A 27,029-nucleotide genomic window follows, 5' to 3' on the forward strand; every position below is an offset into this window, starting at 1 on the left:
GTGAAACAGCGGGGCTCTTGCCGCGGTCCAGGCGGAACCGCAAAAAATCAGAATCACAGGGTGCCTGCTGAGGAAAGAGCCCACACCTGGTATTTCTTTAGCTGACAACTTTTATTTGAGGGTGCTGCATGCAGAATTCGCGATGGCTCGCTCAGTTGAAAGTCTTGTTCCCCGACGCGTTTCGTGCTCTCTGCACTTAATCATGGGTGTAGACTGCTGGTTCTGTGAGACGGCTTTGCCTTGATTAAAACATTTTTCATGCTCTCAGACCACGCCCAGTGGGCGTCGCCACATCGAGTGGCTTTCTGGCCTGGACAGCGGCAAGAGCCCCGCTGTTTCACAGTCCTGCCGTGGTGTCACCCGACATTGCGGTAGTGGGATCTGGTAGCTGCATTTTGGGGGAGAGAACGGCTGGTGTCAGAAGGACTGGTGTACCGCAACCCACTGGGGTAATACAACAAAGGGAGGTGTGTGAGACAATGTGCAACCCACTGTGGACTACTATGAGACTACATGGACCAGAAAGCCACTCGATGTGGCGACGCCCACTGGGCGTGGTCTGAGAGCATGAAAAATGTTTTAATCAAGGCAAAGCCGTCTCACAGAACCAGCAGTCTACACCCATGATTAAGTGCAGAGAGCACGAAACGCGTCGGGGAACAAGACTTTCAACTGAGCGAGCCATCGCGAATTCTGCATGCAGCACCCTCAAATAAAAGTTGTCAGCTAAAGAAATACCAGGTGTGGGCTCTTTCCTCAGCAGGCACCTTGTGATTCTGATTTTTTGCGGTTCCGCCTGGACCGCGGCAAGAGCCCCGCTGTTTCACAGTCCTGCCGTGGTGTCACCCGACATTGCGGTAGTGGGATCTGGTAGCTGCATTTTGGGGGAGAGAACGGCTGGTGTCAGAAGGACTGGTGTACCGCAACCCACTGGGGTAATACAACAAAGGGAGGTGTGTGAGACAATGTGCAACCCACTGTGGACTACTATGAGACTACATGGACCAGAAAGCCACTCGATGTGGCGACGCCCACTGGGCGTGGTCTGAGAGCATGAAAAATGTTTTAATCAAGGCAAAGCCGTCTCACAGAACCAGCAGTCTACACCCATGATTAAGTGCAGAGAGCACGAAACGCGTCGGGGAACAAGACTTTCAACTGAGCGAGCCATCGCGAATTCTGCATGCAGCACCCTCAAATAAAAGTTGTCAGCTAAAGAAATACCAGGTGTGGGCTCTTTCCTCAGCAGGCACCTTGTGATTCTGATTTTTTGCGGTTCCGCCTGGACCGCGGCAAGAGCCCCGCTGTTTCACAGTCCTGCCGTGGTGTCACCCGACATTGCGGTAGTGGGATCTGGTAGCTGCATTTTGGGGGAGAGAACGGCTGGTGTCAGAAGGACTGGTGTACCGCAACCCACTGGGGTAATACAACAAAGGGAGGTGTGTGAGACAATGTGCAACCCACTGTGGACTACTATGAGACTACATGGACCAGAAAGCCACTCGATGTGGCGACGCCCACTGGGCGTGGTCTGAGAGCATGAAAAATGTTTTAATCAAGGCAAAGCCGTCTCACAGAACCAGCAGTCTACACCCATGATTAAGTGCAGAGAGCACGAAACGCGTCGGGGAACAAGACTTTCAACTGAGCGAGCCATCGCGAATTCTGCATGCAGCACCCTCAAATAAAAGTTGTCAGCTAAAGAAATACCAGGTGTGGGCTCTTTCCTCAGCAGGCACCTTGTGATTCTGATTTTTTGCGGTTCCGCCTGGACCGCGGCAAGAGCCCCGCTGTTTCACAGTCCTGCCGTGGTGTCACCCGACATTGCGGTAGTGGGATCTGGTAGCTGCATTTTGGGGGAGAGAACGGCTGGTGTCAGAAGGACTGGTGTACCGCAACCCACTGGGGTAATACAACAAAGGGAGGTGTGTGAGACAATGTGCAACCCACTGTGGACTACTATGAGACTACATGGACCAGAAAGCCACTCGATGTGGCGACGCCCACTGGGCGTGGTCTGAGAGCATGAAAAATGTTTTAATCAAGGCAAAGCCGTCTCACAGAACCAGCAGTCTACACCCATGATTAAGTGCAGAGAGCACGAAACGCGTCGGGGAACAAGACTTTCAACTGAGCGAGCCATCGCGAATTCTGCATGCAGCACCCTCAAATAAAAGTTGTCAGCTAAAGAAATACCAGGTGTGGGCTCTTACCTCAGCAGGCACCTTGTGATTCTGATTTTTTGCGGTTCCGCCTGGACCGCGGCAAGAGCCCCGCTGTTTCACAGTCCTGCCGTGGTGTCACCCGACATTGCGGTAGTGGGATCTGGTAGCTGCATTTTGGGGGAGAGAACGGCTGGTGTCAGAAGGACTGGTGTACCGCAACCCACTGGGGTAATACAACAAAGGGAGGTGTGTGAGACAATGTGCAACCCACTGTGGACTACTATGAGACTACATGGACCAGAAAGCCACTCGATGTGGCGACGCCCACTGGGCGTGGTCTGAGAGCATGAAAAATGTTTTAATCAAGGCAAAGCCGTCTCACAGAACCAGCAGTCTACACCCATGATTAAGTGCAGAGAGCACGAAACGCGTCGGGGAACAAGACTTTCAACTGAGCGAGCCATCGCGAATTCTGCATGCAGCACCCTCAAATAAAAGTTGTCAGCTAAAGAAATACCAGGTGTGGGCTCTTTCCTCAGCAGGCACCTTGTGATTCTGATTTTTTGCGGTTCCGCCTGGACCGCGGCAAGAGCCCCGCTGTTTCACAGTCCTGCCGTGGTGTCACCCGACATTGCGGTAGTGGGATCTGGTAGCTGCATTTTGGGGGAGAGAACGGCTGGTGTCAGAAGGACTGGTGTACCGCAACCCACTGGGGTAATACAACAAAGGGAGGTGTGTGAGACAATGTGCAACCCACTGTGGACTACTATGAGACTACATGGACCAGAAAGCCACTCGATGTGGCGACGCCCACTGGGCGTGGTCTGAGAGCATGAAAAATGTTTTAATCAAGGCAAAGCCGTCTCACAGAACCAGCAGTCTACACCCATGATTAAGTGCAGAGAGCACGAAACGCGTCGGGGAACAAGACTTTCAACTGAGCGAGCCATCGCGAATTCTGCATGCAGCACCCTCAAATAAAAGTTGTCAGCTAAAGAAATACCAGGTGTGGGCTCTTTCCTCAGCAGGCACCTTGTGATTCTGATTTTTTGCGGTTCCGCCTGGACCGCGGCAAGAGCCCCGCTGTTTCACAGTCCTGCCGTGGTGTCACCCGACATTGCGGTAGTGGGATCTGGTAGCTGCATTTTGGGGGAGAGAACGGCTGGTGTCAGAAGGACTGGTGTACCGCAACCCACTGGGGTAATACAACAAAGGGAGGTGTGTGAGACAATGTGCAACCCACTGTGGACTACTATGAGACTACATGGACCAGAAAGCCACTCGATGTGGCGACGCCCACTGGGCGTGGTCTGAGAGCATGAAAAATGTTTTAATCAAGGCAAAGCCGTCTCACAGAACCAGCAGTCTACACCCATGATTAAGTGCAGAGAGCACGAAACGCGTCGGGGAACAAGACTTTCAACTGAGCGAGCCATCGCGAATTCTGCATGCAGCACCCTCAAATAAAAGTTGTCAGCTAAAGAAATACCAGGTGTGGGCTCTTTCCTCAGCAGGCACCTTGTGATTCTGATTTTTTGCGGTTCCGCCTGGACCGCGGCAAGAGCCCCGCTGTTTCACAGTCCTGCCGTGGTGTCACCCGACATTGCGGTAGTGGGATCTGGTAGCTGCATTTTGGGGGAGAGAACGGCTGTTGTCAGAAGGACTGGTGTACCGCAACCCACTGGGGTAATACAACAAAGGGAGGTGTGTGAGACAATGTGCAACCCACTGTGGACTACTATGAGACTACATGGACCAGAAAGCCACTCGATGTGGCGACGCCCACTGGGCGTGGTCTGAGAGCATGAAAAATGTTTTAATCAAGGCAAAGCCGTCTCACAGAACCAGCAGTCTACACCCATGATTAAGTGCAGAGAGCACGAAACGCGTCGGGGAACAAGACTTTCAACTGAGCGAGCCATCGCGAATTCTGCATGCAGCACCCTCAAATAAAAGTTGTCAGCTAAAGAAATACCAGGTGTGGGCTCTTTCCTCAGCAGGCACCTTGTGATTCTGATTTTTTGCGGTTCCTCCTGGACCGCGGCAAGAGCCCCGCTGTTTCACAGTCCTGCCGTGGTGTCACCCGACATTGCGGTAGTGGGATCTGGTAGCTGCATTTTGGGGGAGAGAACGGCTGGTGTCAGAAGGACTGGTGTACCGCAACCCACTGGGGTAATACAACAAAGGGAGGTGTGTGAGACAATGTGCAACCCACTGTGGACTACTATGAGACTACATGGACCAGAAAGCCACTCGATGTGGCGACGCCCACTGGGCGTGGTCTGAGAGCATGAAAAATGTTTTAATCAAGGCAAAGCCGTCTCACAGAACCAGCAGTCTACACCCATGATTAAGTGCAGAGAGCACGAAACGCGTCGGGGAACAAGACTTTCAACTGAGCGAGCCATCGCGAATTCTGCATGCAGCACCCTCAAATAAAAGTTGTCAGCTAAAGAAATACCAGGTGTGGGCTCTTTCCTCAGCAGGCACCTTGTGATTCTGATTTTTTGCGGTTCCGCCTGGACCGCGGCAAGAGCCCCGCTGTTTCACAGTCCTGCCGTGGTGTCACCCGACATTGCGGTAGTGGGATCTGGTAGCTGCATTTTGGGGGAGAGAACGGCTGGTGTCAGAAGGACTGGTGTACCGCAACCCACTGGGGTAATACAACAAAGGGAGGTGTGTGAGACAATGTGCAACCCACTGTGGACTACTATGAGACTACATGGACCAGAAAGCCACTCGATGTGGCGACGCCCACTGGGCGTGGTCTGAGAGCATGAAAAATGTTTTAATCAAGGCAAAGCCGTCTCACAGAACCAGCAGTCTACACCCATGATTAAGTGCAGAGAGCACGAAACGCGTCGGGGAACAAGACTTTCAACTGAGCGAGCCATCGCGAATTCTGCATGCAGCACCCTCAAATAAAAGTTGTCAGCTAAAGAAATACCAGGTGTGGGCTCATTCCTCAGCAGGCACCTTGTGATTCTGATTTTTTGCGGTTCCGCCTGGACCGCGGCAAGAGCCCCGCTGTTTCACAGTCCTGCCGTGCTGTCACCCGACATTGCGGTAGTGGGATCTGGTAGCTGCATTTTGGGGGAGAGAATGGCTGGTGTCAGAAGGACTGGTGTACCGCAACCCACTGGGGTAATACAACAAAGGGAGGTGTGTGAGACAATGTGCAACCCACTGTGGACTACTATGAGACTACATGGACCAGAAAGCCACTCGATGTGGCGACGCCCACTGGGCGTGGTCTGAGAGCATGAAAAATGTTTTAATCAAGGCAAAGCCGTCTCACAGAACCAGCAGTCTACACCCATGATTAAGTGCAGAGAGCACGAAACGCGTCGGGGAACAAGACTTTCAACTGAGCGAGCCATCGCGAATTCTGCATGCAGCACCCTCAAATAAAAGTTGTCAGCTAAAGAAATACCAGGTGTGGGCTCTTTCCTCAGCAGGCACCTTGTGATTCTGATTTTTTGCGGTTCCGCCTGGACCGCGGCAAGAGCCCCGCTGTTTCACAGTCCTGCCGTGGTGTCACCCGACATTGCGGTAGTGGGATCTGGTAGCTGCATTTTGGGGGAGAGAACGGCTGTTGTCAGAAGGACTGGTGTACCGCAACCCATTGGGGTAATACAACAAAGGGAGGTGTGTGAGACAATGTGCAACCCACTGTGGACTACTATGAGACTACATGGACCAGAAAGCCACTCGATGTGGCGACGCCCACTGGGCGTGGTCTGAGAGCATGAAAAATGTTTTAATCAAGGCAAAGCCGTCTCACAGAACCAGCAGTCTACACCCATGATTAAGTGCAGAGAGCACGAAACGCGTCGGGGAACAAGACTTTCAACTGAGCGAGCCATCGCGAATTCTGCATGCAGCACCCTCAAATAAAAGTTGTCAGCTAAAGAAATACCAGGTGTGGGCTCTTTCCTCAGCAGGCACCTTGTGATTCTGATTTTTTGCGGTTCCGCCTGGACCGCGGCAAGAGCCCCGCTGTTTCACAGTCCTGCCGTGGTGTCACCCGACATTGCGGTAGTGGGATCTGGTAGCTGCATTTTGGGGGAGAGAACGGCTGGTGTCAGAAGGACTGGTGTACCGCAACCCACTGGGGTAATACAACAAAGGGAGGTGTGTGAGACAATGTGCAACCCACTGTGGACTACTATGAGACTACATGGACCAGAAAGCCACTCGATGTGGCGACGCCCACTGGGCGTGGTCTGAGAGCATGAAAAATGTTTTAATCAAGGCAAAGCCGTCTCACAGAACCAGCAGTCTACACCCATGATTAAGTGCAGAGAGCACGAAACGCGTCGGGGAACAAGACTTTCAACTGAGCGAGCCATCGCGAATTCTGCATGCAGCACCCTCAAATAAAAGTTGTCAGCTAAAGAAATACCAGGTGTGGGCTCTTTCCTCAGCAGGCACCTTGTGATTCTGATTTTTTGCGGTTCCGCCTGGACCGCGGCAAGAGCCCCGCTGTTTCACAGTCCTGCCGTGGTGTCACCCGACATTGCGGTAGTGGGATCTGGTAGCTGCATTTTGGGGGAGAGAACGGCTGGTGTCAGAAGGACTGGTGTACCGCAACCCACTGGGGTAATACAACAAAGGGAGGTGTGTGAGACAATGTGCAACCCACTGTGGACTACTATGAGACTACATGGACCAGAAAGCCACTCGATGTGGCGACGCCCACTGGGCGTGGTCTGAGAGCATGAAAAATGTTTTAATCAAGGCAAAGCCGTCTCACAGAACCAGCAGTCTACACCCATGATTAAGTGCAGAGAGCACGAAACGCGTCGGGGAACAAGACTTTCAACTGAGCGAGCCATCGCGAATTCTGCATGCAGCACCCTCAAATAAAAGTTGTCAGCTAAAGAAATACCAGGTGTGGGCTCTTTCCTCAGCAGGCACCTTGTGATTCTGATTTTTTGCGGTTCCGCCTGGACCGCGGCAAGAGCCCCGCTGTTTCACAGTCCTGCCGTGGTGTCACCCGACATTGCGGTAGTGGGATCTGGTAGCTGCATTTTGGGGGAGAGAACGGCTGGTGTCAGAAGGACTGGTGTACCGCAACCCACTGGGGTAATACAACAAAGGGAGGTGTGTGAGACAATGTGCAACCCACTGTGGACTACTATGAGACTACATGGACCAGAAAGCCACTCGATGTGGCGACGCCCACTGGGCGTGGTCTGAGAGCATGAAAAATGTTTTAATCAAGGCAAAGCCGTCTCACAGAACCAGCAGTCTACACCCATGATTAAGTGCAGAGAGCACGAAACGCGTCGGGGAACAAGACTTTCAACTGAGCGAGCCATCGCGAATTCTGCATGCAGCACCCTCAAATAAAAGTTGTCAGCTAAAGAAATACCAGGTGTGGGCTCTTTCCTCAGCAGGCACCTTGTGATTCTGATTTTTTGCGGTTCCGCCTGGACCGCGGCAAGAGCCCCGCTGTTTCACAGTCCTGCCGTGGTGTCACCCGACATTGCGGTAGTGGGATCTGGTAGCTGCATTTTGGGGGAGAGAACGGCTGGTGTCAGAAGGACTGGTGTACCGCAACCCACTGGGGTAATACAACAAAGGGAGGTGTGTGAGACAATGTGCAACCCACTGTGGACTACTATGAGACTACATGGACCAGAAAGCCACTCGATGTGGCGACGCCCACTGGGCGTGGTCTGAGAGCATGAAAAATGTTTTAATCAAGGCAAAGCCGTCTCACAGAACCAGCAGTCTACACCCATGATTAAGTGCAGAGAGCACGAAACGCGTCGGGGAACAAGACTTTCAACTGAGCGAGCCATCGCGAATTCTGCATGCAGCACCCTCAAATAAAAGTTGTCAGCTAAAGAAATACCAGGTGTGGGCTCTTTCCTCAGCAGGCACCTTGTGATTCTGATATATATATATATATATATATATATATATATGTGTGTGTGTGTGTGTGTGTGTGTGTGTGTGTGAAGCTTTCCCCTGCTCCAAATCAATCCACTGGAATCGAAGGACAGCACGCTAGGAAACGGCACAAAAACTTTATTGTGCACTAGTTAACAAGGACAACGTGTTTCGGTGTTTGCCTTTATCAAGTAACTTCCTATGTCTCCATTTGCCATAGAAATACACTTCACACTTCATGATGGAAATGGAAAAAATACTGTATCTTACACTTTGTTTCTACGTCAACATGAAGCATTGTAAAACTGAAATTCATCGGTAAAAACAAATTATCTCATAAATCGCCATAATTGAAATTTTATAAATTAAGGCATGTAGTCAAAACAGTTTACAAAGCAGCAATGACATTTCTAACATTAGAAGACGGAATGTGTATGTGCATCGTTGTTTCGTAGTGCCAGCAACGAATTGTAAAATACATTCGTGAAACTATTAATTGCGTGACGACCGAACAAATTCTAAAAACGGCAGCAGCTTTTTGAAAAATTATAGGCATTTCGAGCACAATATACATAACATGATTGCAGCGGGATACTGAGAGCAGCATAATGGGCAATGTAGGCATTGCTGACGGAAAGACACATAACCATAATTATAGCGTAATGCTAACAATTAATTTTAAAATTAAAATACATTTTCGCAGGCACCAAACACTCATATTATCCAGCAATATAATGTGCCAATATGTTGCATACAAGTCTCCGTAACTTTGCATTCATATAAATGTTAATTTGCCCCGTAACAGTATTGTCCTGCCCTTTGCGCGCTATTGATCATTTCTCTTGTACATTCACTAAGGTAGCGCTTAAATAATGCCCCGCTATATTTGTATTCCAACGTCAATGTTGCCCAACGTGTAACTATTCTCCAAGAGACACAGGTTTTATCCTTCTCTAAGTGCTGGGTATATGGGATGTGAAGGGACAGTGTAAGTGTGTGAATTAAATTATTGCTAAAGTGTCTAATATGTGTTTAGGGACAAGATGTTCGGGGGAGACATCTGGTGTTTATGGAAGACTACATAGCTTCCCAATGAGACTCCGTAATTGCGGATGCGATTCATATATTACCCTAGACAGGCAAAACACCAACAGTTCAAAATCCCCCGTTATTCAAAATATCTATCCTGTCTGAATTAAAAGTGAAAAATAGAAAAGCTTACTGCTAGCAAATCATCTTAATTAAAATCCTAACATACTTCTGTTCAGGAGATTCCCAATACTGTTTATTGACTAAAGAGAATACCGCAGTTCTTTATAGGCCTATATGCCTAGCAAGTTCTTCCCCACTGTTAAGTCCTTTCGGCACTTTACAATCCAGATCCAGGATAAACCTGGATTCAAGGATCCTGAGTTGCTTCTCTTGGTCCTCACCCCTTATATGTTTTGGTATTCTATCCACACCAAAAAACTGTAAGCTGCTGTTGTTGCTGTTGTGACATTCTGTGTAATGGCGTGTCACCGGATAGTTATGATCACAATTTGCGATGGCATGCAGATGTTGCAGTATCCTTAGCTTAAGTGGGAGTTTGTACTGCCTACGTACTGGAGGTCACAAGGGCACTCCAGTACGTAGACAGTAAAATCGCTATTGCAATTGATAATGTGTCTTATTGGTCGCTTCTCTTTTGTGCCTGTGGTATATTCCTTACAGTTCCTACGATTCCGGTCTGCTTTACACATACCACAAGTGGTAAAGCCATTTGGCATTCATAACCACTGTGTTTGTGTGTCTTCTCTAGGATAGCTACGGACCAACCTATCTCGTGATGATGTAGGCCGTCAAAAGTAATCTGTGGTCTGGCTCCTATCCGAGCATTTCGAGGAATATATATATATATATGTGTATTTACTGACGAAAGCGAAGGCTGAAACGCGTCTGTTTACTTTTGCGCAATAAATCTATAATAGATTTAACCTAACGCGAGTGCTGGTCCAGTCATTTATTGACAGTGAAGCTGTGTATATATATATATATATATATATATATATATATATATATATCACCTCCACAGCGGTTCCTTCTCGGGAGCTTGTTGCAGCGCTCTCACATGTGCGGGATCCTGCGGCAGAACCCAGCCGCTTAATATTGCACCAAATATTCCCCAGAAGGGGAAACAACGGGTCGCACAGCCAGTTCAGATTTTAAACAGCAATCCTTTTATTTTTCAAATCACAGGGCAAATAGCGCATTGATCTACGCGTTTCGGTGTCACTCCACCTTGCTCACGATCACCGGGTTTGCCCCACCCACAAACATTTAAACACATTTTTTTTTTTTTTTTGGCATTTCCTGTCACATGTCATACTAAGGATTATGGTCCTTGTAGTTTTACTGATTGTTTGAAACAAAGTTAATAATAAATTGTGCGCAAAAGTTGCAAAATCAAAACTATTGATAATATTGAGAGTCCCACAACTGTCCCGCCTTCAAATAGGCTACTATCTCACAATGGATTTTGTCCCGCCTTCCAATAGGCAGATAACATCACAAATTTAGACAGTATACAAATAGTTCATATTTCATTATCATTTTACAAGTGCACATGCAATTCCTCAGATTGATTCAACCCATTCGGGTGCATGGTCCTCAGGTTAATGATGAATCTAGATTCAGCTCGTCTTAGTTTTTTTGCTCGATCACCTCCCCGCTCTCCTTTAGTGATTGTTTGTATGCCATAAAATCCCCCTGATGTGATTGTTCCATATGTTTGGCTATGGCATTTGAGCGGTCCTTATGAATTGTTGCACGCATGTGCTGTAAAATGCGATTTTTCAATTCCCCAGTTGTACTCCCTACATATTGCAAAGGGCACGGGCATTCTACTATGTACACGGTGAATGGTGACTGAATTGTTTGACAAAAGCAACCCAAGAGACAAAACGGGTGCAGCTTCAACCTCAGGGAAAATGGATGCTAGAAGTAAATTAAAAAATTGGGAAAAACTGAGTCGAAAGGAAATTAACAAATCATGGGAAATTATTACGTTGAAAAAGTACTTGGAGGCTAAGATGGTGCCCAGGGGATTGAGAATCCTACTAATGCCCAATAACAGCGATGTATCTAATGAACTGCTGGAAGAATGGGGCGAACATATATTGCAATCGTCATTGGGCCTCATTGAAATCCTAATTAAGCACATTGATATATCTTTGGAAAAACTCAAAGAGGAATTGCAGGAAGTAGAAAAAGAAATAATCACTTTAAAACTAACATCGGAACTAACCAAATTCAAGGAGGATCTGGAAACAGAAATTGACAAACATGAGGAGATTGTGATGGATAGAAAACATTCCAAATTCATTAGAGACACCAATGATTACGCAGAAGGCCGTATTTTTTCTTTTGCTCGGAAATTTGATGGCTTAAAAGAGCAAATGGCTTGGACAAGTATGTCAAGCATGTCCAGTTCGGCGTCTTCAATAGTATCCACTGAACAAACACCTGGTGATGAAAATGAGACCACCAGAAGGATTCCTTTTTTAGGGGACATGCGCCTCATTTTGCAACAGCGATATTGGGAGCGGAACCGCCCAACTCCACAATTTCAGTCACGGAGAGGAAGGGGGAGAGGAAGGCAATGGCCCGGAAGAAATGCAACAGAAGAGGTAAAAGGAGCAAGTGGCGGAGCAGAGAAGACAGGAGTGGAGACACGAACCATGAGGAAGAAACAAAAATAATGGATGAATTACAAGTGATAAATTTATCAGAAAGAGAATTAACATCAACGGAAACATCATTACTGAAGAGGGGAATCAATTTCTGTCCAAAAAGCCATATGAACCTGGCGCAGGTGAGAATCGACCTATACCTGTATATCAGGAAAATTAAATTAGCGAAAGCATTTAGAGAAAAAACGCTGAAAGAGCAAAACATCACCAAAACAACAAAAACTGAGGGTATGTTACCACTGAAGGATGCGGAAGGTTTTCTGACTTTAATGAATATGACTCAGGATCCGTCACAAGAAGTGACCCTTTCACAGGCTGTAACACAGAGTGGAGCAGGTCTGAGCGGAAAAAAACCTAAATCCAAATTCTACCCACAATTAACTCCCGGTAACAAAGTGGACCTGTTTCAGGATGCAGTAATACAGGATCTATATAAACTGAAATTGAATTATGGCCAAGACAATCTAACAAAAGAAGAACGACTTGCACTAAAAAACCTATCGGAAGATGACAACATAGAAATAAAAACTGCCGACAAGGGCGGAAATGTGATAATTTTGGATCGCAATGCATATGCAATGGAAGCAAACAGACAATTAAGAAATCATATGCATTATGAAAAATTGAAGTACAATCCAACCATGGAAATAAAGCGCAAAATTGATGAGAAACTAAATGTGTGGAAAACGAACGGACTCATTGATGATATGGAACAAAAATTTCTCACGGTAACTCATCCAATATTGGCAACAATTTACTTCTTGCCTAAGATTCATAAGGACCAAAGAAATCCACCGGGAAGACCAATAATATCAGCCAAGGGCTCACTGCTGGAGCCAATGGCTGAATATATCGATCACTTCCTAAAGCCCTTTGTATCGAAACTAAACTCCTACATTCAGGACACGAGTGACCTTTTACGAACTTTGGTTGATACTCCATGGCAGGATTCATATTGGTTGATCTCAATGGATGTCATTGGGTTATACACCAACATCGACAATGAAATGGGAGTAAGAGCATGCAATTTCTTCTTAAATGAGAGGAGTCTGGAATTTAGTAGCCACAACCAGATGCTACTAGAAATGATTACAATCTGTTTGGAACAAAATATTTTCACTTTCGGAGGAGAAATCTTTAAACAACGAAGTGGGACAGCTATGGGTTTTGCCTTTAGTCCGTCATATGCTTGTCTAACGATGGGATGGTGGGAGCAGGAACTGGCGTGGAACTCTATGAATGAAACATCTGTGAACAAAGTTGTAAGTTGGAAGCGATTTATCGACGACTTGTTGATTATCTGGGATGGAACTGAATCAGAATTCCAGGAATACTTTCAAATAATGAACAACAGTGTGAAAAATTTGAAATTCACTTACAATATGAGCAAGGAAAGAATTGTTTTCCTGGACACAGAAATTTACATCAAGAACCAACAGATTCATACAACTCTACATCGTAAACAAACTTCAACCAATGCCACACTTGAAGCCACCAGCTTCCATCAAAAAACTTTACTCAACAGCATACCGTACGGTGAATTTTTGAGAGTCCGTCGGATATGCAGTGAGCAAGATGTGTGGAAGAGCAACAGCAATAAGACAATGAAAAGATTCATCAAAAGGAAATATCCCACACAAACAGTTAGAAACAGCTTAATAAAAACTAACATGAAGACAAGAGAGGAATGTCTCAAGAGGAAAAACAAACAGCATGACACAGAAACGGATAAAATCCGTTTAATAATGGACTTCTCCCAAGAAAGTGACAAAATATCCAAAATCCTAAGAAAAAACTGGAAACTCTTACAGTTGGATAATACTGCCAAAGAACTCATGGGCACGCACCCTATAATAACATACAGACGTGCAAGAAACTTGAAGGATCATCTAATACACAGCCATTTCCAGAAAAAACGACAGGATGATTGGCTGAAAACCAAGGGATTCGTCAAATGCCACGGTTGCAAAATGTGCCAGATTGCCAAACCAACCAGAGAAATCACATTGGCGAACAAAAAGAAATGGCAAATCAAACAATGCATTACGTGCAAAACACCATTCACCGTGTACATAGTAGAATGCCCGTGCCCTTTGCAATATGTAGGGAGTACAACTGGGGAATTGAAAAATCGCATTTTACAGCACATGCGTGCAACAATTCATAAGGACCGCTCAAATGCCATAGCCAAACATATGGAACAATCACATCAGGGGGATTGGCTAAAATTGAGATTTTATGGCATACAAACAATCACTAAAGGAGAGCGGGGAGGTGATCGAGCAAAAAAACTAAGACGAGCTGAATCTAGATTCATCATTAACCTGAGGACCATGCACCCGAATGGGTTGAATCAATCTGAGGAATTGCATGTGCACTTGTAAAATGATAATGAAATATGAACTATTTGTATACTGTCTAAATTTGTGATGTTATCTGCCTATTGGAAGGCGGGACAAAATCCATTGTGAGATAGTAGCCTATTTGAAGGCGGGACAGTTGTGGGACTCTCAATATTATCAATAGTTTTGATTTTGCAACTTTTGCGCACAATTTATTATTAACTGTGTTTTAAACAATCAGTAAAACTACAAGGACCATAATCCTTAGTATGACATGTGACAGGAAATGCCAAAAAAAAAAAAAAATGTGTTTAAATGTTTGTGGGTGGGGCAAACCCGGTGATCGTGAGCAAGGTGGAGTGACACCGAAACGCGTAGATCAATGCGCTATTTGCCCTGTGATTTGAAAAATAAAAGGATTGCTGTTTAAAATCTGAACTGGCTGTGCGACCCGTTGTTTCCCCTTCTGGGGAATATTTGGTGAATATATATATATATATATATATATATATATATATATATATATATATATATATATATATATATATATATATATATATATATATATATATATATATATATATATATCTCAATGCCAATCCTTCTGTACACAATGAATAAAACAGGTGCTGACTCCGTGGGTAAAGGTTTGAAGCATAAGTGTTTTTATTCCTCCGTGATGGACGACTTGTTTCGGCGGACGTGTCCCCCTTGCTCACAACATTGCAAATCTCTACGGTGCAGTATAAATTAGAAACAAGGTGTAAACCAAAACTGATTGTCATGGAAACCGACTTAGCGACCACAGCAATGGAAAAGTTACATACAGCCTGGGACATGCAGAGTCATGGTGAGTATGTGTAGTGTTTCTTCCAGTAAAACAAAGTTACAAAGGTAGATGAAACTTTAGTTCGCTAACATTATGCATAGGTTAAATCACATTTGTTGAATAATCACAAAATGTTAATAATACTATATACATCACACTAGAACCAGTGTTATTGAAGAAACAACAGACGAAAAATGAAATCAGAATCAGATTAAAGCACACATTAATATATATGTGGGCCTCACCATCTCCTACTAGGTTGTATATGCAGAAAGCACAGTCTAATGAATGTGTTTGTGTGTGAACATGTGCTCAGGCAGTCAATGTGGCTTACTCGGGGAGTTATTGTTCCTGAGTAATGGTGGCTATTGCCTATTAGGTGGCGTACCGCGTGGAAAGGATCCAGCCCAAGTGGGCAGAGGGGCACGAAGTCGTGCGCGGATCTACAGTGCCAATACGACGCCCCATGAGCGTGCACATGTTAAGGTGATTGTGGTCTAAGACAGTCGGTATGCAATTGTGCAGGAGTGTCCATATATTCCAAAGTGAAAGTGCTGGAATGTGTACGGTGATAAGTGACCAAAAGGTGGGGGGGATTGTGTTAAGAATATATATAAGTGAGATTGATGTTAGGGAAAGGGTGGGTCAAGGAATGAGAAGTCGCCGCCATGGAGTCATAAACTCATGCGGAATTAGAGATGGACACTCAGTGCCTCATCCGCATTCAGACCGATCTGCATCTATATATATACGAACACGCACACACACACACACCACACACACACACACACACACACACACACACACACACCACACACACACACACACAAACACGTGCACACACATACACACATATATAGTACATTCCTTAACCTCTTTTTCCCAGTATAAGCTTCAAAGACACCTTGCTGTGTGCTGAAAATAGGATGAGAATATCATGTAATGATTACCTAATCATTCTTACACATCTCATGACATTACAGTACTTGCTTTGTGTCATACTATACCCACCCAGAATAAAGGGAGGCCTTGTTTCACAGAGGGAGAATCAATACTCTGAAAACCCCTGTTAAATGTCAAAAAAGTATGAGACACAAAAAAATAATCTTAAAGGTTCATTGCACATATTTTCATATCATAGAGCAGTGTATCCAGAAAATATATTTCACTCCAAGCTGCTGCTTTCTTTCATATCATAGCGCGCAAATTGAATTTTGCATTTGATAACATTTTTTGATCCTTATGAAAGTATTTTGGCAATAGTATAAATCCTGTGTTTTAAGGCAGCGACTGTGTTATCTGCACAGTGTGCTGGTAATACACATAAACTCAGCAAAGCCCCCGTTATTTTCCAAAGACTACGGAAACAAACAGCTTGCACCGGTAGTAGAACAGCATGCTGAATAGCAAATGCAGCTAAAACGAAAAAATAAAGTCACGGTCTTTAACATACACGTGAGTGGCGGCTTTCCTGAAATCTGAAACCTCAGACCATAAATCTTACTGACTGAGTGAGGCACAAGGTCAAGCACAAATGCTGCCACTGTTAAGACACTAGTACAAGCCTTTCACTTGAAACAAAATAATACACTCTGTCTCTGCTCCCATTAACCTCCCAAAAGAGACAGAATGTACAAAATATAAAATGGAGACAGACGTCGTGCTGCCTCACTAATCAAAAAAACCAAACAAGCACAATTAGTGGAGATTAGTTGGTGTTTAAACACCCTACCACACCAGCATGAAGTCCCCATGTCTGATTCAAACAGTCTGCGGGACGTGCTGATTTCTCCTGGAATAATTGGCCCTGTGATGAGAACAGAAGTGACCTATATGGTCCCTCTTGTTTCAACATCACAGCAGTAATTCCTATGGAGTACACACTTGCTATTTCCTCATTTGAATTGGAATTGTTGCTCCAATTATTGCTTCTTGTACAGTTTGAAGGGGCCACTACCCCACTAAGCCTTGAAAGAAGTTTATGTATAATTCCAGAAGCTCGTTATCTTCCTACCTGCCACGTGTGTATGATGCTGTTGGATTCCTGACAGCGTTCACTGTGATGGATTTAAGGGACTTTTTCTGGGTGTAACAGGTACTTCAGAAGGACCATCATGTTAAATAGGGCTATTATTTCCAGCATGTTCAGCAGGAGGTTAGTCCAAAGGCCTGTCATATTTATTGTAATACATGTAAAAAGAACAGATGATGGGCGTAATGCTGAACAAATCAAACATTCACTCCCAGACACAGGTCAGGGTTGAATTCCTAGTTTTTTTGCTCATGCCCACCGTGCCATTCCAGTTTGGACCCAGCCATATGCAAAATAGTCTTGACCCTGTGCCTCATGGGAACAGTCCATCCCAAACTGCCAGGCCTAGTCCTCTCTGGACCAGAAACAAGAATCCTGGAACTGTTTTCAAGGTTCCACCCCTAATCAGCCTGGCTAGCTTAAATCCAGTAGCTTAGCAAGCATGGGGCCCCCTTCTGGACACACATGAAACAATGGGATTGCTGTTGACGTTACAACCCTATGTGTATGTGTTAGTAGTTAGAAATCAAGATGGGTCTTCTCAGGACTTTGCATTCACGGATGTAATCCTAAATTACTTGGAGACCAGGAAGAAAGTATTCCTCATAATTGTTGCTGTATTTAATACAGCCTTTGTGTTGAGATTTGGAAAGTAATCCCAAGTGGGAGCTCCCCTTGTTGAATTTTGGACACATGATTACGGATACTTGCGGATCCGTGTGTGGACTCCATCCTGGTTTGGAGGAGTTATTTTCCTATGAATCGCACAGCATTTAGGCTATCTACATCCCTCTAATTCTGAGGAAGACCCGCCGTGATGTCTAACTACTAACACATACACACAGAGTTGAAAAATCGACAGCAACCCCATTCTCTGTCCACCATTTTAAAGCAGTGCAAATTATTATTTAGGATATTGATGAACTGTGGATATGAAGGAGAATAGACATTTTTTGAAATAATATTTCTAAATATGTCATGTTTAAATCAGTCTGTGTCACATTGTGTAATGTTAAACTTAATATTTCACTGTATGTCACTTTATCACGTAATTTGATCTGTTTGTGTGTTTTTGACAGCCTTATCTGAAAAAGAAAATGTATGCATATTATTTAGATATATGACTTCGAATATACTAAATAATTATAATTATTGTTGTATGTTGTTTATTTAGGTGATGTACGGTGGGGGTTGGGAGAGAGAGGTATGCCCGGAGCCCCTAGTCCGGCCTCCTAGATTTTGTTTCCAACCCTCCCTCCGACAGGGGTGTTGAATAATGGTAAGCATAGGCCCCCACTCTCCCAACTTCGTTGAGAACACACATTGAACTTCTCATAAAGGTGTGACTCCCAACACCTATTTTTTAATGCAAAGAAATTGCAACACCAGAAAGAACTCATTGTAGTTTATAACATTGTATGCCCAGGTTCTGAGTACACGGGGTAACGTTTGATGATAAATACTAAAGGGTTGATTGATTCATTTGGAAAATTGTACTTAATACCATAGGTCTGATCGGCTTATTATGAAAGCTTCCAACAAAAACAGAAGAACTAGCCTTTTTCGTGATAAGTATTTGTGGAAGCCAATAGGTATTTAAGGATGGATTGATATTACATTGTGTTAGACGGTATAGGCAGGTATTTTGTTATCTTGAAACTCGCACATATCAAGAATTTTGGTATTGGTTACACCTTTTCACAAACCCTGGAGTTAGATTGGTGGATTGGTATTGTACTGTTTTAAAGACTATAGACAGTCATTTTGTTTAATTGACTCACATATATCTGAAGGAATTTGGTGGTGGTTACACCTTTTCATATACCCTGGAGTTTGACCTGTAACATTCTTTTCTAGGCTCAAGGAATTTTGTGTTGGTTACACCTTTTCACAAACCCTGGAGTTCCTTACAATTTCCTTACAGTTGCAGTTACCTCTGTAATTAGAACAAAATAACAAAAAATGCATAAAAAATTATACATACCTACATACACATACATAGAGCGGCTGTGGGCCAGCCCTATTCTGTCAATGGCTGATAGAGTATCATACACGCTCTGCTCCCGCCCATTACAGCACACGATATGGGGAACTGGTTCAGCCTACTTCAGCTGTTTGTTCTGTCGCCTTGTGAGTGACAACTTTTTTCTGATCATGTGCACATCCACGTAAAAATGAGTGTGCTTCAATGCCAAGGCCGTACATTTTTAGTTTTCAAAAGCTCCATTTTATAGGTCCACTCTCACTTCTTTCTTTCTTTCTCTCTCCTTTTGGGTCTGGGTTTTTGCATTACAGTTATCAAACTGACCCAGTGCTTACTTTTGGGTGCACCATTTTCAACAATTGGCTTTCTTCGCTCAGCCTCTTTCAGCCATTTGATTACAACCGTGTCAATCATATCTTGGCTCCACCCACTGGAGTATGTACCCTTCTATCTCCACCTCAATTGTTTGCATTGAAATTCTTGAGGGACTACTTTGCAACTATATACTTCTGTCTCCACTCAAGAGTTTGCATTGAAATTCATGACGGACAACTTTGCAATGATATCCCTGTCTGCTTGAGTTGTTTCCCTCCTGTGTGTCTTCCTGTTCCTATTGTGTATCCCCCCCAGTTTACTCCAACTTCTACTTCTTTTCCCTGTGCTGTCCTCATTCCCCTGTGTGCTACCATCTTATATCTCCCTTCTCCCCATCCCTCCTTCCTCTGTGCACTTGCGCTCATGTCTGGACGACTACTCGTTAGCCAGTCTTTCTCTGTGCTATATACTGGTGAATGTCTCTGGAAGCCACAATGTCACCAAACACTGGAATATGTGGTAGGCAGGTGCCTGTGAGAAGCTGCCATCTTCTCAGGAGGAAAAAAGCCAGAGGTATAAAAAAAAACATCTGTGCTGGACAAGGACTTAAAAGGGAAAACTGAGACAAGTAAAGGAACACAACTTTGCTGTGACACACCCTCTAAACAGACAGAAGCCTTTCGATAGTAAAAGAACAGAAAAAGAGAATTGCCTCTTACATCACCGGGCAGGTAACACAAAGAATTAGGAAAACCAGAAAGAAATCAAGGATGAAACAGCCATGATGAACGAGGCAAAGAAACAGGGACAAAAACCTGTACCGGACAAGTTGCAGAGCAACTTCAAAAGGCAGCTGCAAACCCTCAGGCAGGTGATTGCCATTTTGGAGTTGGGTGAGGATGGAGCAGCAGCCAGGAGTTCAGGGGAACGAGGGAAGGCAGTCCCAAGTGAATGAAACTCACAGCCTGCGTCTGCGGGTTTCATGTGGAGTTTTCGCAGACTCAGGAACCAAAGATCCACACAAGAAACTGTGATTCCTAATTGCCCGGGCAGCTGAGACACCACAGTTGCAAAAGTACACCCTCTTTCTCAGGTCCCAGCATGTCAGGAAAGACCAGAAAAATGTTGAAACTATCTAGGGTCAATGACAGAAGAGGAATGACCCAAGACTGCTCCTTAGCAGGATAAACTTTCCAGTAAATGAAGAACTGTAATTGTCCTCTGAAAATGTGTGAATCACAGATCCCACAAACTTTTTACTCTGATTCTGCATCTACCATAACAGGAGGGGGTGGCTGACTCAGAAGAAAAGCATCAGACACAAAGGGCTTCCTCTTGGAGACATGAAAACTAGGGGGAACCTTCCAAGAACTACAACAATAGAGCATAAAGGCAACAGCATTAATTTGTTTGCTCATTACAAATGGACCCAAAAAATTGAGGACCAACCTGGCCTGGCAATTTTTGGGTGGGCAAGAACCTGGACAACACCAGACTTTCTCTGCCGCCTTAAAGTTTGGGATCATTTGTCCTAATCTTTTGGTTCTGGGCTTCATAGCAGTTTTAGAATCTTGTAAATTCCAGAAAAACAATTTTCTGTTAGAGTCAAGCATCTCTGGGAAATCGGCAGCAGCGACCAAAAGAGGAGATGACAACAGAAAACATTGAAAGGATCAAGGATGGAAATCCTGGATACACCAGAATGGAGAAACCTGGGTTGCAGAGTGAATAGAGTTGTTATAGAAGAACTCTGCTAAGGGTAATAATTTTGCTTTGCTGTTTTGAGAGACATTGCAGATACACCTAAGAAACTGTTCAAGACTCAGGTTCAACCCCGCAGTCTGTATAGTTAGTACATTGTGGATGGTAATTCGAAGACAGAGCTTGATGGATACTCAGGGCAGAGCAAATAACTGTCCACATCCTAGAAACGTATGGAGATACCCTGTCTGAGAATATAATGTTGGGATCCAATGCAGGTGAAATATATCAGCCAGAAATTTCCTTCGGTGTGACAAATGCAAAAACAACAGTTGATGGACAAAATGCAGTTGACTGGGGGTGAGTGCTGGCATTTTTCAACACTCCGTCCATCATCTCCTATGGTTTTGCTTTGTTCGCCCTAAGTTGCCAGGGTATGCTCAGACGTGGGTCCCTTGCTCACTTTGCCACTGGATTCAAGCTAGCCTGGCTGATGACGGCTGGAAACCGGTTCCAGGATGCTTGTTTCCGGTCCAGGGAAGACATTGCTTGGCAGTTCGGGCTGGACAGTTCCCCTGAGGCACAGGGTCAGACTGATTTGCATATGGCCATGTCTGAACTGGGGTAGTGGAGTGAGCTAAAGAATGATGATGGATTAACCCCAGATCAGTTCACTGGGGGTGAGTGCTTGCATTGTTCAACACTCCGTCCATCATCCCCTTTGGTTTCGCGAGAAATTTCCTTGTCACCATGCTGGCAGATGAAAGCCTCTGGAACAAAGATAAATGAGCCATTGTAGAAAAGAGGTCCACTGTGAAAATGATTGCTGGTTTCCTGCCAATAAAGTTGGTGGAAATTGTGTGCAATGGTGAAAGTGGGATAGGCAAAGGGTGGAGAAAGCTAAAAGGCTTATCATGGACTGCCTTGAATTGTGCACAAACAGGACAGGATATAACATACACCCTTGCAAACAGTAGGCCAACAGAAGAAACATAGAACGTGTTCTTACGTTGAATTTACCCCGCAATGACCTGCTGACTGGGATGGAGTATTCATCATATAAACAAACAAGTGGTTCAAAGATTTAACATTCAGTCCATTTTTAATTTATTTATGTATTTAATTGATATGTAACAATTAAAGCAATTCATGAATATAAGGTCCACAGTGCATTTGCAGTAGTACATATGTAGACATAAATACACAACATAGTAATGTACCCAGAACCCAAGGTGCATGTTCCCCTATGGCTCATCCGGTGCAGCCAACAAGTATGTCGTATGGGGACCCCAAATGTCTTTAGGTCTCGAGGCCAGTGGTAATTCTTCAGCGTACAGGTCCAGTTGGGACCTACAGTATGCTTGATCCGACTCTTTTACCCCAATGCAGGGCTACCCTCCTCTTTGCTAACATCTGGGCCACAGACACAAATTTACGGTTCACCGGGTGCAAGCTCTTGACCAACTCCAGCAGACACACTCTAGTCTAGGATCACAATCTATTGGCTCAAGCACCATGGCTGAAAGTGCTTCAATGATTTGAGTCTAGTATCGTCTAATAGAGTCACATTGCCAAGCTGAGTGAGGAAAATCTGCACCTGCCGTTCTACGTTGCACACAGTTCACATCGTCCCTCTGACTAAATTTACATAATTCTGCAGACTTGTAGTAGCGCCTTGAGACCTTGCGGTGAACTGTGCGCTATATAAGAATGTATGACTATGACTATGACCTCCAGGGGTCTGTCAAGCACAGCATTCACGCTCTTTAGTGCCTTGTCGGGGCCTGTGGCCGGTCCGTCTGCGCTGCATTATATAATTTTGTGATCAAGTTTAGTAGTCGCATTTCGCTAGTGTGAAGTGTCTGCAGTGCATTGAGTGTGGGTGGCTTTTGTGGGAATTGTGGGTAGAACTCATGTAGTGTAGCTCTCAAGCAGTAGTATGTAAATGTCAATTTTACCTCATTTCAGGGCTTCACAGGTTGATGACACCCAAACCAACTACCGCATACGGTTCAGGGCCGCAATGCTGTAAACTCCAACTGTCCTCGGGGGCTCTAGCTGCACCGGCCCTCACAGTCCTGGCAGATAGGTGGTAAGTGGGACACTCCGACCGTGCGTTTACTGCTGAACATGCTCAGCTGCTTATCGCCAATCAGATAGTCACCCGGAGCGGTCTTCCACCACCCGCTCAGAACAATTAGGTTAAATCACCAGCTATTTCACAGCAGTGCCCCAAGCAGCAGACTCTACTATTTACATGGTGGGCGGGTCGCTGAGGCCCTTGATGTCTGATTACCGCTCGCAGCCACGCCATCTCACCACTTCGTGCCACGATCCCCTGCCACTTTTCACCATGTGTGGCCAACGTGGACAGCAGTCATGGGCCACTCACTCCACTCGAGGGACAGTATCAAGCCGCAGAGGGGGCTCCCGCTGTTTTGCTTCTACTGCAGCAGGTTGGCTGTTACGCTGCCCCGGCTGTGCCTTCCGTGGGCCAGCTCCCACGCTGCGCACACCACCTACCAGTGTTCGGTTGACCAACCAGTTCCCCGGTGGCTCCTCCAGCTCTCAACTCCTTCAACTGGCTTACCACGGGAGGGAGTTGCATTTACAAGTTGGCCTGCATCACACACAAAACCCTTCACTCTCCGGCCCCCAAATACTTGAACAAACTGGTAAGAGCAGGTCAATCCAGAACTCTGAGAAGCTCCAACTCACTCCTTCTTATCCCTCCGAAACTGAAAAAGAAAACCACCCAGTATCGATCCTTTTCTGGCACCACTCCAGGATGTGGAACGCTCTCCCTAGAGCCCTCAGATGCAACCCCTTCTTCTCCTGTTTCAAAAGGGACCTGAAACTCCATCTCCTTAACAAATACTTTCCTGACCAACGTCAACTAACCTAGACTTCGTTATCCGAGCTGACTCCTCTCTCTCTTGACATTCAAGGATAGTTGGTGACCGGACTGTGTTAGCCACCTTCGTTTGTTTTCTCTCCCTCCCCTGCACTGTTTACCTATTTTTCATGTTGTACTTGTTTATCTCTGTTTTGCTTCCATACTGTCTTCCTACTATGTAATGCAATTTCCTTCTGTATTTACAGAGTGTATGTAAAGCGCTATGATACCTACGGGTCAAGCTAGTGCTATATAAAACTTTTAAAATAATAAATAAACCACACAGTGTCCTCCTCTCATCTGTCTCTGCGCGGCCTGCCTTATCAGCAGTCATGGGTCGTTATCTCCATCAGGAAGGGCAACGGAGCCGCCGTGGCTACATAAATCGTGGCAGCTGCCCCAGCTCTTAATGGTTAAGATTTCCTCAATAAAGCCTATCAAAACAAGCAATTGCAATGCAATAGGTCTCGCATTAGGAAAGTTTGAGCTATTGGTATTGTCAATGACAAATTTTGTATTTATATGTTGGTTTTGAAAATAGCTAAATTAATAACTTTGTCATTTCCAATGCCAATAGTTTTAACTTTCGCAAATGTGACACCTATAGCATTTGTAATGCAATATGTGTTGTATTTACATGACTTAGATGTACTGATATTACAAATAACAATAGCTTTTATTTTTTTGTAATAATTAATACTTAAATAAATGTTATTGTAATTTATAATGGCAATAGCTTACACTTTAGTAAATTACTTTTGTGAAGATTATGTTCAGTGTATTTTACTGTGACGAAAATCCAAGAACAGAAGTGAAATATTAACATCTTTTTGTGACACTTGTAATAAAGCTTGAAACATTGAGAACATATTTGAACCAGTTATTGTTGAATAGTTGCACAGATTGATGCTGTGGTGGCGCTGAGTGATGTTGTGGTGGCGACGAGTGATGCTGTGGCGGCGACGAGTGATGCTGCAGCGGCGACGAGTGATGCTGTGGCGTTCAGTGAGGCTGTGGTAGCGCATAGTGATGCTTTGGTACCCCTGAGTGATGCTGTGGTGATGCCATAGATAGATAGAGTGAGGGCGATAGATAGATAGAGGGAGGGCGATAGATATACAGACAGAGTGTGGGCGATAGATAAGACAGACAGACAGACAGACAGACAGACAGATAGATAGATAGATAGATAGATAGATAGATAGGTAGATAGATAGATAGATAGATAGATAGATAGATAGATAGATAGATAGATAGATAGATAGATAGATAGATAGATAGATAGATAGATAGATAGATAGATAGATAGATAGATAGATAGATAGATAGATAGATAGATAGATAGATAGATAGATAGATAGATAGATAGATAGATAGATAGATAGATAGATAGATAGATAGATAGATAGATAGATAGATAGATAGATAGATAGATAGATAGATAGATAGATAGATAGATAGATAGATAGATAGATAGATAGATAGATAGATAGATAGAATGAGGTTCTCCCAGTTCACGGTTTCCAGAAAGTAAGTAAAGGCCTCTGCATTGTACTAGTTTTGAAATTACCTTCTCTCTCCCTGCATTTTTACTGTGCCACGGGTTGTAAATATTGCTGCTGGTTTTTGTGTGTTAGTATTGGTGCAATTATTATTATTAGTAGTAGTATAGTCATAGCAGCAATGGTAGTACTGCCAGTATTGTATTGATTATCAAGTTTGTCTTGTGTTTGTCTGTAGTGAGTAGTGACTGTTTATATCTTTTCCCCTGTGCAGTAGCGTAGCAAGGCAGCCATATACCCGGTGGAAGCGAGGACAATGTCCGTAGTGACTGCTTTGGGTTTAGTTTGAACATAAACAATATACAGAGCAGCTGCAGCTTGAGCGAATAACGCACGAGCTGCACTAAACACATTGCAATAGACTACACAATTGCAGTTCTACCCGATATCTGTCAGTAGGCTACTATATCTCGTGGCTCATGTTCACGTAAATGATGCCGGCTCTCCATAAAATGGACTGTAAAAAACTGCTTCCGCATCTTATCCCATATTGCTCAGGACTTCAGTGAACTAATGGCTGGCTTGCAGGCAGAGGAGAACAAAAAGGGCATCTTTCTACCAAGATATTCCCAGACAAACACAGAAACAACAAGAGCAAAGGATGCTTTTTCTGCCAAAACCGCATCTCTTCCAGTGACTTGCTTTTCATGTTTTACAATAGTTGTAATTACCAAAGTGGCTTTTTGTCCCCGGTACTGAAAACACACTAATATTCACAATAAATGCCTAAAAAAACAATGGAACACAAGCTATGAAAGTTGTCACCAAATGATGTGATGTCTGACAGCATTTACCAACTTCTGCACACCACCACAACAGACATATCCTACCACGCACAGAAAAACATTACTCTGAAAAAGCAGTTCATCCACTTGCATATGGAAAGACATCCTAAACACTTTTAGAAAATCAGGCTGGTGAAAACATTTGGACATCAACTACTGTCTTTGCCAATGCATTTTATACCAAATCATTTTTGCCAATGCTGTACATCTGCAACAAAAAAAAGCATTTGCAATGCAATAGGGTCCTGAATTCTTGTCCTGAATTTTGACGATTTGTCCTGAATTTTGACCATTTGTCCTGAATGTTTACACTGAGCGTCCTGATTTGGACCCATGCCAGTTGGTCACCCAACTGCAGCCCCGTGCCCGAGGTGCACCATCAGAGCTTTGTGAATAATAACTGCTGTGAGCCCCGTGCCTGAGGTGCATCATCAGAGCTGTGTGAATAATAACTGCAGCCCCGTGCCTGAGGTGCATCATCAGAGCGGTGTGAATAATAACTGCGTCAGCCCCGTGCCTGAGGTGCATCATCAGAGCTGTGTGAATAATAACAGCTGTGAGCCCCGTGCCTGCGGTGCATCATCAGAGCTGTGTGAATAATAACAGCTGTGAGCCCCGTGCTGAGGTGCATCATCAGAGCTGTGTGATTAATAACTGCGTCAGCCCCTTGCCTGAGGTGCATTATCAGAGCTGTGTGAATAATAACTGCTGTGAGCCCCGTGCCTGAGGCGCATCATCAGAGCTGTGTGAATAATAACTGCAGCCCCGTGCCCGAGGTGCATCATT

This window comes from Lissotriton helveticus, chromosome 12, assembly GCF_964261635.1.
Source record: "Lissotriton helveticus chromosome 12, aLisHel1.1, whole genome shotgun sequence".
Taxonomy (NCBI): domain Eukaryota; kingdom Metazoa; phylum Chordata; class Amphibia; order Caudata; family Salamandridae; genus Lissotriton; species Lissotriton helveticus.